Source organism: Canis lupus, chromosome 1, assembly GCF_048164855.1.
Source record: "Canis lupus baileyi chromosome 1, mCanLup2.hap1, whole genome shotgun sequence".
In the NCBI taxonomy this organism is placed as follows: domain Eukaryota; kingdom Metazoa; phylum Chordata; class Mammalia; order Carnivora; family Canidae; genus Canis; species Canis lupus.
This window is the reverse complement of record NC_132838.1, coordinates 17777218-17789818: the sequence shown is the minus strand read 5'-3', so window position 1 is coordinate 17789818 and position 12601 is coordinate 17777218. Positions and strand designations below refer to the sequence as shown.

The 12601-nt window shown below is 48.3% G+C and overlaps 1 long non-coding RNA gene across 2 annotated transcripts; it reads left to right on the top strand.

The window, feature by feature from the left end:
- The first annotated feature begins 334 nt into the window (after positions 1-334).
- LOC140612734 (uncharacterized) lies at positions 335-12061 on the top strand. Of its 2 annotated transcripts, none has more exons than XR_012013916.1 (3): positions 335-779; positions 9617-9733; positions 11525-12061. It is a non-coding gene; the product is annotated as an uncharacterized lncRNA (long non-coding RNA). The 2 variants fall into 2 exon arrangements; XR_012013900.1 differs by having other exon boundaries at positions 9617-9973.
- The last annotated feature ends 540 nt before the right edge of the window (positions 12062-12601 follow it).

Below are 12601 nucleotides of genomic sequence, written 5' to 3'. Positions count from 1 at the left end.
AGCAGCAGAGGGAGAGGGAGAAGTAGGCTCCCCTCCACCAAGCAGGGAGCCCAATGTGGGACTCGATCCCAGGACCCTGATCATGAGCTGAGCCAAAGGCGGATGCTTCATGGACTGAGCCACCCAGACACCTTTAGGGTCCTCTTCCACTGTGGAAAAAGCTGTCCCCGAGAGCCTCTGGAAATGCCTTATTAGAAACATACTTTGGAAAGATGTCCTACACTGAATCGTGACCCTTGCTCCCTGCAAACTCCTGTGTTGAAATCCTGACCCTGGTACCTGAGCACGTGGCCTTCTGTGGAAACGGGGTCATTCCAAAAGTAATTAGCTCAGATGATGTCGCACTGGGGTTGGGTGGGTCCCTAATCCAATTGGACTGGCATCTTTATAAATTTGGGGAAGTTTGGCACAGATGTGCACACGGGGCGAACGTGCCTTATGAAAATGAAAGCAGAGATCGGGGTGATAGGGCCGAAGCCAAGAGCCCCAAAGACTGCCCATGAACTTCCAGAAGCAAGGAGGCTAGCCAAGGAGTCTGGCATGGAACAGATTCTCGCTCACAGCCCTCAGGAGGACCCAACCTTGTGGATGCCTTGATCTTGGACTTCTGGCCCCAGAACTGCGAGAGACTCAGTATGTGGTGTTTCGGCCCCTTGTTGTGGCACTTGCTTATGGCAGCCCTGTGAAGCTCACGCAAAGGGCATTGGCATGGAGGGGAAAGAGAAAGAACTGCCCGGTGGCATCTAATAAACTGGAGAGATTCTGGGTGTTGAGAGGAGGTAAGAGCATTTATTGAAAGACAGGAAGTGGCTCACCTTCCAGGAGCGTGTTCTCTCGCTGGAGAAATAAGACATGCGCTCAGGACTCAAGGCTCGGGACCTTGACCAATTTCAGCTCTCACGTCCTTAAAAAAAAGAAAAATAGCACCATAACGTGATGACGTCTGGTGTTGAAGTTTTGGTTCCTAGTTCTTTTCCCCACCTGGACTAAATCCCCTGGCCCCCAAACCAGTAGGCAAGTGTCCCAGGTGCTGCGTTCTGAGGTCCTGGAGAGCCCCCGAGCCTCGTGGAAGGCTCCCCTCTTGCCCTCTCTCCTTGGAGATATTTGCAGAGAAGGGAGAGTCCAGTGGATTTAGCGTAGTCGCTGGTTGAGGTGCCCCAGGGGTCTGGTCACTGGCCCTGAGCCCTCTCCATGGAGCAGCAAGTAGAGCATCAGGGCCACAGGAGGGCTCAGGGAGCCCTGGGAACTCACTGCGGGAGGGGGCAAGTGAGGGCGGTGCTCCCGTAGCCAAGGGGCAAGCCTCCAGTGGAACAGGGCTCCTCAAAGGGCTGCTGCCTCTCTCCTGTCCTCGCAAAGCTTCCCTGAGCATCTTTGTTCTCGGGACCTGGAGTCCACTGCCCTAAAGGTCGCCTTCTAGTGTTTGTTTGAGTCCTGACTGAGTGACAGCCCAAGAATCAGCTGGCCTTGGTTCAACCGCTCATCTGTCGGTGACCAGCTGTATGACCTTGGGCAAGTCATTAACCCCTCTGAGTCTCACTTTACTTAACTATATTACGGGATTGATAGTAGTGCCTTGGGGCTGGGTCAAGTAAAATAATCCATCTAGGGGCGCCCCGGTGGCTCAGTAGGTTAAGTATCCGACTCTTGATTTCAGCTCAGGTCATGATCTCAGGGTCCTGGGATCAAGCCCCACTCAGCAGGGAGTCGCCTTGTTTCCCTCTCCCTATACCCCCCCTCCCGCTCGCTCACTCTCTCTCGCTCTGGCTTTCTGTCTCCCTGAAATAAATAAGTAAATCTTTAAAAAGATTTGGGCTTGGGATTCCTGGGTGGCGCAGTGGTTTGGCGCCTGCCTTTGGCCCAGGGCACGATCCTGAAGACCCGGGATCGAATCCCACATCGGGCTCCCAGTGCATGGAGCCTGCTTCTCCCTCTGCCTATGTCTCTGCCTCTCTCTCTCTTTCTCTCTATGACTATCATAAATAAATTTAAAAAATTAAAAAAAAAAAAGATTTAGGCTTTAGTAACCCCACTTTCCCTGTTCACAGCAGCAAGTTAGAGTTCTGAATCTGTATGGTGAACCCGAGCAGGCCACATCAGGAACCGATCGTTAGCTCTTGATCACACTCCAGTAGGGGGCTGAAAGGAAATCGTGTTTCCCTCTTCCCACATCTGAGGTCCAGGGGCAGGTCTCCAGGGGGCAGAATTAGGTGGCTGTCCTTCCCTTAGCTGAAAGCAGTTGCTCAACTGCTGAGCTACCCAGGCGTTCCTCTCCCCAATATTTAAAGGGCTCTAGGAAGCTGTTTTGCCTCCTCACTCTGCCTCTCTTTGCTTATTTTCACACTGATTGACCTTAAATGAATATGTGTATGAAATACAACATGTCCTCAAAAGCGTGTATAATGTACCCTTATTTTTATTTTTTTAAGTAGTCTGCACACCTAGTGTGGAGCCCAACTAGGGCCTTGAATTCATATCCTTGAGATCCAGACCTGGGCTGAGATCAAGAGTTGGATGCTTACCTGACTGAGCCACCCAGGCGCCCATATAATGTCCCTTTTGAGTTAAAAAAATAAAATGAAATAACTACCCATGTGCCCATCAACCCACTTGAAGAAATAAAACATTGCTACCCCCTTGGATCTCAAGCAGCCCCACACTTTGCTCAGAGGTAATCATTCTTCTAATTACCACTCTCTTGCTTCACTGTAGAGTTTTACCACAAACACATGTATCCCGACGCAATACACTTAGGCATAATTCAATATTTGTTTAATATTTTGTTGTTTGAATATAGCATAATTGATTTGCCCCTTCTACTGTGGATGGATGTTTGGGTTGTTTGAATTTCTGTTCTTCTGGGCAGCCCCGGTGGCTCAGCGGTTTAGCGCCGCCTTCAGCCCAGGGCCTGATCCTGAAGACCCATCGGGCTCCCTGCATGAAGCCTGCTTCTCCCTCTGCCTGTGTTTCTGCCCCCCGCCCCATGTCTCTCATGAATAAATAAATAAAATATATAAAAAAAAGAATTTCTGTTCTTCTGAATAATGCTGCTATGAACTTGCTTACATATGTCTCTGATGTACACGTGCAAGAGTTTCTCTAGGAAGCATGCCAACAACTGGCATTGCTGCTTCACAAAGTGTGTGCATCTTCAACTGTACTAACTCAGGCCAATTTTCTTTCAAAATAATTGCACCGATTTAGTCTCTGACCCGCAGTGCCTGAGAGCTTCTGTTGCCCTGCATATTCAAGCATCCTTGTCTTGCAAGGCTTTTAAATTTGTTTCAGTCCGGGCCATGTGAAATCCCATTACCAAGTTGTTTTTAAAGATGTTATTTATTTTTTTATTTGGCAGAGAGAGAAAGAAAGACAGAGCACAAGCTGGGGGAGGGGGAGAGGCAGAAGCAGACTCTCTGCTGAACAGGGAGCCCGATGTGGGGCTAGATCCCGGGACCCAGGATCATGACCTGAGCCAAAGGCAGACACTTCACCGACTGAGCCACCCAGGTGCCCCTGTGCTACCACTTTGACTGCATTTCCTTCTTGATTGCTGAGGAGGTTAGGAAATGTTTCATATGTTGATTAGCTATCTGTGATACTTCCCTGAATGCCACTTTTAAAAAATGCCTTTTAGTCAATTATTTTAGTCTTATGGAGTCTTCTTACATTTCATAGTTTGTATACAGGTTGAACAAAAGTATGCCCTCCTTTTTTACTTTTAAACCAGAATATAGCTGGATGAATTGTGCAACCTAGCCCAAGCCTGGAGTGTTTTAGCTGAGAATCCAACGTCACTGCATCTGGTATGACTTTTCACCACCAGTGAAAGTGCCTCATGTCGCTGTCATTTTAGGGCATCGCCTGACAAGCTTCCTCAAGGACATCTGCATTTCTGGATAGGGGAATGCAACTTTGTTCCTTTTACTATTTTCTACTGATTAGGACCCAGAAAACTTACAGCTCTATAAAGTAGATGTTTATTAAAATACTTGCTGGCGAAATGCAGATTTTTATCTGGTAAAGGAGATAATTCTAGAAGTTATGACTTGGGGCACCAGGATGGTATAGTCACTTCAGCGTCAGACTTTTAGTTTTGCCTCAGGTCATGATCTCCCAGTTGCGGGATCAAGTCCCACTTCAGGCTTCACGCTCAGCGGGGAGTCTGCTGAAGACTCTCCTTCTATCTATCCTTCCCCTTCACCTGTGTGCTCTTTGTCAAATAAACAAATCTTTAAAAAAAAATAAAGTTATGACTTTTTGCCCTGTAGGATATTAAGCCATTTAAAAAGCGTAATTCAAAAATCACAATCCAACCTTTTATCGATCCATCTCTAGCTGCTATCATCTATGTATCCACACAGACATGAATTTCTTGTATCTTCCCTTGAACTGGCTTTGTCGTTCTGCTGGTTCTCTTGTTAATGAGTTAAATGAAACTTTGACATGTGCTCATCATGTATTAGAATATGTGTTTTCAAAAAGATTTTGAAAAGTATACTTGGATATTTCCTCCTCTGTGCATGTGCCTATGAATCAAGCTCTAGGCCACCAGGGATCAAAACATAACAGCACTAGTATTGCTTGTCCTCTGAGTTTAAGCTTTATTGTCATTTCTGCTCTCTGAATAATTTCTTCTTTTTTTAAAGATTTTATTATTTATTTATTCATGAGAGATACAGAGACAGAGGCAAAGATATAAGGCAGAGGGAGAAGCAGGCTCCCCGCGGGTAGCCTGTTGTGGGACTTGATCCTAGGACCCCGGGATCATGCCCTGGGCCAAAGGCAGACGCTCAACCACTGAGCCACCCAGGCGCCCCTTGAAGAATTTCTTTACTTTCCTGACAGTTCAATGTGCATTAAATTTAAAAACACATTCAGGTGCACCTGGGTGGCACAGTCAGTTGAGCATCTGCTATCACTCAGGTCATGGTCTCAGGTCCTGGGATCGAGCCCTGAATCGAGGTCCACAGTCAGTGTAAAGTCTGCTTGAGATTCTCTCTCTCCCTCTTCCTCTGCCCCTCCTGCTTGTGCTCTCTCTCACACATAAATAAATACAATCTTAAAAAACAAAACACAACAAATCCAGTGTGCTGTATTGAGAGGGACCTGTGCGATGAATATCTAATTTGCCGTATTGATCAAAATGGAATTGCTTCCAACTGATTTTTTTAAAGATTTTATTTATTTATTTATTTATTTGAGAGAGAGAGAGAGAGAATCTGAAGCAGACTCTGCACTGAGAGTGGAGCCTGACATGGGGCTCGATCCCACAACCTCAAGATCAGGATCTGAGCCAAAACCAAGAGTCAGATGCTTAACTGACTGAGCCACCCAGGCACCTCTCCAACTGGCATTTTAGCAGTTTGATGTTCATTATACTTTGCTAACTGAGGCCTTCCTGGACAAGGAGAATGCCTCTCTGCTTCCTGGGTTTTCCATCATCTGTACTTCCAGTTTACTCAGGCCCCTGGAGCGATGGGAGAAAGGCTCAGGTTGGAAAGGGCAGGGTGGGTTCGTTCGGAGCCTGGGCCTGGTACAGAGGGAGGGTTTGGGTAGCCACCCAAACCACCCAGGGCGGCCTGGAGGCTGTGTGCGTCTAAGGCACAGGAATGAGGGAAGAGACAAAGGAAGGAGGGCAGACCGTTGGAGGGCAAGGTCCTCGCGCCGTGGCTTCCCTGCAGGGAGACTGGGCACTGCACGGGGACTGGAGCGACCCAAGGGGAGGGAGGAGCCTCCTGCCCAACAGCAGCAGCTGCAGCAAACACCTCCTGGGAGGTGGAGACTGCACCTGTCGCTGGCTGCAGACCCTGTCCCCAGGGGTCTAACCACCGAAGCGGGGTTTGCACGAGTCCTGCTCGCTCCTCGGAACGAGGGGAGCAGACTGTGCCAGGACACCGAGAGCCCTAGGAGCCGTAGGAGTGGGCTTGCCTTCCTGCTTTCACTCCTCGGAGGCCAGGAGGCCCGAGCTGGCCCCATGCACGGCACTGCCAACTCTAGCAAGGAGGCGAAGAGGGATTAAGAAGGAAGGGAAGGTAATGAAACATTGCCAGCTTGTGAGGTGCACTGCGCCTGAGCATCCACCCTACGGGAAGCACTGTTTTGAGAGTAATCAGCTCCTAAGGGAAAGGTCCAGATTTCCACGATGGCCCTGCTTTCAAATACTCTGCCTTCATGTCAAACTCGTTGTCAGAACTTTGTCTCCCTGTCTGGACTGGAGACTGTGATGCATCCAGATGATGTGGGCTCTTTCTAGCCTGAAATCTGCTATTTACGGGTTAAATAAGCACCGACAAGTCACCTAGTCTCTCAGCCTCTGCTTCCCCTTCTGCACAGAGATGCCTACAGGGTAACTGTGTGTCCTCTGGTTCTCCCTGGAGCCTCCCCTGCCTAATGGGGACAATATGCCCATTTGGAGAACAGCCCCTCTCCCACTCCGCCTCCCAATCATGGGGTTCCACAGGGCGCTACAGCTATAGTTCCCCTTACTCCTGGCCTCCGGGGGGTGTGGGTGGTGGCATATATCTCAAACCAGTTAGCATCCTCTATAATTCTGCTCCCGCCCCCGGGGATTAAGTGATTCACATCCTTTCTACCCATGAAGCTGGGCAGGTAATGCCTCCCCTTTTCCCCCAGCTGCTGGCTGCTAGATTGGGGCCCCGTGGAGCATTACTGAGCCTGCTGGGCTGTCATCCATCCGTGACAAGCCATCACTGTGGCAGAACCAGCTCAGTGTGCAACAGGGAGGGGTTTGCAGCCTCCCAGGAAGCCTCCACCCAGTGGGGCCCACTGTGTTCCCTCCCTGCTGTGGGCAATGGGGGGACAATCTGCCAGGTGGCCTGTGACCCTCTCCAGGGCTCCCTGGAATCATGTTCAGTTTTAACAAACTCGCAGCCCTGATGTGCTGGCCCTCCTGGCAAAAACATATTTTGGCAAATGCAAAATTGCTAATGAAATTAACTAACATTCCACGCAGCATCTGTTCTGTGACCAATTTACCGGCTTCTGAGTGAATTGGCACTTGAGCCTATCCTCAGGCACAGCCTAGGATGCTTCTTAGTTCTGGCTGCAGACAGCCTCCGTGGGGAGGAGTCAGGGAGGAGTGTTTACAGCCCATCACTTCCTTCTGTTATTGAGGCCAGCACTTCCTTCCCATTCTCCCCATTTCCAAGCGAGTCTACCCCCCATACAATTGTAAGAATGTTCTGCATTGGTTAAGACTCTGTTGGTAACCAGTGACAGAAACCTAGTTTCACCCTGGTTAAACCAAAGGGGGACTCTATTATAAAAATGCCAGTGGTATCACGGAGCCCAGGAGAGGGTGAGGGGATTTCTGGAACGTGGACCGCAAACGTGGCCAGTGCTTTCCATCTCTCATCCTGTTCTGCCTTGTACCTTCTACTGGGTCCTCCTCTCCTCTCTGTAAGCACATTGTCTCATCTTGTGTGGTTCCTGAGGAAACATGACTGCATGTAGACCTAGATACTGAGGGAAAGACTTCCTGTGCAAAAGCATATGGTGCCCACATGTGGACAGGACCACTAAACCCCAGCGGGACATGCACTGAGGTCAGCCCCTGGTGGCCAGGGATCTGTGCCAGGACCTGTGGTCACATCAGCATCCTGTTGGAACATAGGGGCTGCTCCTGGCCCTCTGCCTGTCTCCATACCCTGTTCTAGAAACTGAGTGCTTGTGTGGACACTGGTCTGTGCCTATGCTGCCCGGAACTATCGCCCAGCAGCTGCTATGCCCCGAAGCTGTCCTGCCCCAGAGGGTAGACATAAAAACAGATTCTCAGTCTTCCTGAGATTTAGATGGCATGGCTGGCTCCTCATCATTCAGAGCATTATAAATGTCTAAAATCATCCTAATTATTTATATTTACTTGTTTATTGTCTCTGTCTCCCTACTACAGTGAAATGCCATGAAGCAAGATCTCTGTCATGTGCCCCTTCAAATCTGTATTTTTGTATCCTTAGGGTAAATCCCCAGTAGTGCAATCACTGGGATGTAGGGGAGCTCTATTTTTAACTTCTTGAGGACCCTCCACACTGTTTTCCAGAGTGACTGTACCAACTTGCATTCCCACCACCAGTGTAAGAGGGTTCCCCTTTCTCTGCATCCTTGCCAACCTCTGTGGCTTCCTGAGTTGTAGAATGGATAGCCATTCTATCGATGTCTTACTTCTCGATCTCTTCTTTTGTACCCCAGGGTTCTGTCTTTGCCCCAACATAACATAGACAGCCAAAGATGAGTTAGCCCCATTGGGGCATAAGGGGTCACTTTCGAATCGGAGACTAAGATGGTGAATTCTTGACTTCTAAGATCAAAGGTACCATTCAGATGTAAAAAACAAAAAGATGTGAATGGGGACATTATCTATTTTCAGTTTAGAATCCCTTTGAAAACTCTAAGCCCGGGCATGGAGGGGACCTGGTACAGATTACAAGAGCTCACTTAGCTCTTCCCCCTTCCAGCTGAGTCCTGAAGGTGGAGCAGGGTATAAAGATACACGCTTTTCCCCCTAAGATCGGTAATCTCAGAATGCATCATCTGGACCTCTGAGCACCTTGCCAGTGTCCCCTGAGCCACAAGGGTGCAAGAGAACAAAACTGGATGGAGGATTTCAAGGCCAAATGATGCTGCGTGATGTATCAAAACTCACTTGGGAGTCAGAAAGACTCAGGAAGTTGGCCAAGAAAAGACTCAAAGAGCAGGGCTGTTAGACCCCCAAACTCTGAGCCTTGAGGTGATGTGTGTGCATCTGAAGACCATGGCCATGATAAGACCTCCAGGCACTTCAATGAAGGGGCACCGAGGACAGAAGCCAGTGACGCAGCAGTGGGAGGGCTCACCTCCAAGGACCAGATACGACAAACTACTTCTCAACGGTGCTAGAACAGGAGTGAGACAGATCAAGAGGGAGAAGCAGATGCAAACAACAGCCCCTGAACATCAGGATTTGCCTCCCCTAACTCAGTTGCCATCTGGGGTGTAAAGGGAAGGGTAGGAGAGAGTATTTAGCTACACTTAAATTGATCCAGTTTTAAAACTGAAAGTGACTATATTAAGTTGCTGCAAATCAGACAGATGGGGCTTTAGTATAACTTTTCTTTCAGATTTATTCATTTATTTGAGAGAGACGGGGGGAGGGATGGAGGGAGAGAATCTTTAAACAGTGAACGCAGAGTCTGTTGTGGGGCTCAATCCCTTGACCCATGAGATCACGACCTGAGCCCAAACCAAGAGGCAGATGTTCAACCGACTGAGCCACCCAGGTGCCCGTTTAATATCACTTTTCTTTTTTAAAGATTTTATTTATCCATTCCTGAGAGACACACAGAGAGAGAGGCAGAGAGACAGGCAGAGGGAGAACAGATGAAGGGAGCCCATGCGGGATTTGATCCTGGGACCCCGGGATCAAGCCCTGAGCCGAAGGCAGACACTCAACTGCTAAGCCACCCAGGCATCCCTAATATGACATTTCTAAGCTATAGGAAAAGATAGTTACGTTTTACTCCCCTGAGGCCATGACTGAAATTTATACCTGCCACAGAACATTAGAAGTCACAATTTTCTTTCTTTCTTTTTTTATTTTATTTTATTCATTTCTTTGACACAGAGAGAGAGCGTACAGGTGGGAAGAGTGGCAGGCAGAGAGAGAGGGAGAAGCGGACCTCGCCCCCAGCCACGATGTGGGGACTCGATCCCAGGACCCCGATCATGACCTGAGCTGAAGGCAAGTACTTAATCAACTGAGCCACCCAGGTGCCCCTCACAATTTTGTTTCTACAGACGAGGAAACTGAGGCCCAGGGAGAGAGATGGGTGGTTCGAGGTGATACTGCTGTGCCTGGGCACAGCAAGAACAGCAGAGATCTCCTGAATCTTGTTCCGGGGTGCCCAGCACCACGGGGCACTACCTTCCTGGATCTATCAGAGTCTTGCAGAAAGTCCAGAGTCTCATGGATGGAACAAATGTAAGAAAATGTCTCCCTAACTTTTTTTTTTTTTTTTTAACTAGAGTTAAACTGATAAGCCAAGTTTTAAAAGCCTGTACTCTCACTTGACAGCCAAGTAGCATGGGACACAAATCGAGATGCGCATCTTTGGTTAGTGAATGTCATCTCCCTCCCCCCTCCCTTTCCCATTCCTGACACTTATCAAATCCCTCCTGGGTGCTTGTAACAACTGTAAGGCACAGGGAAGTGATCCGAAGAGCTGGGTGCCATAGAAGTGGTGGCAGCTGGAGAAATGGCTTATTTTGACAAGAGCACTTAGGCAGCAGGTGGGAGAGGGATTGAAGAGGAGGGAGAGGCAGCCAGATTTCCACGCTCTGATGATGACATCCCTGAGGAACAGCGCAGCTCTTCTGAGGCGTATCCTTCCACAGATGCAGAAGATGGCAAAGGCACAGAGTGACTCAGAATGTCGGTGTCTGGCACCGTTACCCAGGAGCTGCTGATTCACATCTGACACGAGGACACTCATTCGTGCCCAGCCAGACGAGCTCTGGTGCTCCCGCTGGGACTGACCGAATTCCAAGTCGTCCATCAGATGCCTTCCCATTTGTGCTCCATTTAAGAACGAGTCCTAGCTCTCTCCATCCGCTCGGTAGACCAGGGTCCCCGAGATAATGCTGTGTTCATGACGATGGTTTCTAGTACCATCAGTTTGTAGGCAGTAGCTTGAACTGAGAAACTGGAAGTTGAAATTCCCCTCTGGAACTGTGTCTGCTCGTGCAGTCCCAGGAGCTTCCATGGGCAGAAGAGAACAGAGGAGAGATGGTGTGGTGTAGGGAATGAGAGAGTAAGTTTGGATTTGGCAGACCTGGATTCAAGTTCTGGCTCTGTCTTTTCTTAGTTCTGTGACATCGGGCAAGCTGCTTATCATCTCTGAGACTTCTCTTCCAGTTTCTGTAAAATACAGTTTCTGCAACTGAGAGTAAGGATAAAGAAGTATTTATGTGATGCAAAGGAACTATGGAAAAAAATGTTAGCTGGTGCTGCCTCTGTAGCAATTCCTCACTCCACTCACAAGGCATACCCAGATGTGCTAAGAGGGGTCTAAACTAGAGTGCACGCTTTTCGTTATGCCCTGCCCCGTTCACCTGTTACACCATATGATAATCAAGCCTGCACAGTTACAGCTTCAACTGGATTTAAGAACTGTGTCTTATTCCCACCTCTGGAATCCTAGTGCTCAGTGGAGCAGACAAATCAATACGAGAGTGAACCGACTGCAGTATAAGAGATTTCTTAAAGTTTCATTTCTGATTCTAGCACGTGAAGAGGGTCTGTGGCATCAGCCTGTGTTCGAGGGACTTCAATCAGAAAATTAGCATGATTATTTCTCCTTGGGAAAGGATAAATAAAGCAATGCTATGTTTTGGTTTAAGATATGTAATTTATCAAAGACAACTCCAGATTCAAAACCTAGGCAGAGGAATGGTTTATTTCTAGCACTAAACTAGATCTCCCCAGATACTGGCAGCAGGATTTACAGTAATTATATTTTGCTTCTTTTCCTAGGTCTTTGGAGGAAATCAGCCACCAGGAGCTAAGAATCTGTATTTGGTATCTCAGCACTGCTGGAGGTGGTGAAAGAGGAGAGAGAACAGACACAAAAAGACTGAGGCTGAGCCCCAGTCAAAGGGTGGGGTTGGAAACTTTCGGGTTGCTTGGTGGTATTTTGAGACCTCAGTTGACTTTAATGACTTCCTCTGTAAGAATAAGATAAGCAGACAAGACTGGGGCCCCAGTAGCATCAAGAGTTGATTCTCAAGTTGATTCTCCAAGATCATACCTGTCACAACCACATTGTATGGAGGGAACATGTGGATGTTGAGTGTGGACCTTGCCCTTAACCAGGGGTTGGTTAGAAGGATGGCTGGGAGGGGATCCCCGGGTGGCTCAGCGATTTAGCGCCTAGGGCATGATCCTGGAGTCCTGGGATCGATCCATCCCTGCATGGAGCCTGCTTCTCCCTCTGCCTGTGTCTCTGTCTCTGTCTCTCTCTGTATCTCATAAACAAATTTAAAAAAATTAAAAAAAAGAAGGATGGCTGGATGGGTGTCACAGCTTCTGTGTCGTCTCCTTCTTCAAAGGGTCTCTTTCCCTGTTTTTAAGAGCCTAGTGTTAAGATGATTCCTACACCAGGCTGGCAGGGAACAACCATGAACCACATAAATATATCCATTAAAACCAAACTAAATGGGGATCCCTGGGTGGCGCAGTGGTTTGGCGCCTGCCTTTGGCCCAGGGCGCGATCCTGGAGACCCGGGATCGAATCCCACGTCGGGCTCCCGGTGCATGGAGCCTGCTTCTCCCTCTGCCTCTCTCTCTCTCTCTCTCTCTCTCTGTGACTATCATAAATAAATAAAAATTAAAAAAAAAAAACTAAATGTGTCTTCAACTCAATTTCTTCTCAGGTGGATCTTCAAAATGCAACTTGTTCCTCCAACATGAAGTATGATGAAGGGGAGGCTGGAATGCAAAGAAACAAGACTCAACCAATAGCAATTCTAATATCTTGCTCTTGAAAATTTTACAAAACTGTATGGCCATGTTTTTCTCCAGGTCCCTGGAAGGGGCCTTTGCACGTGAATG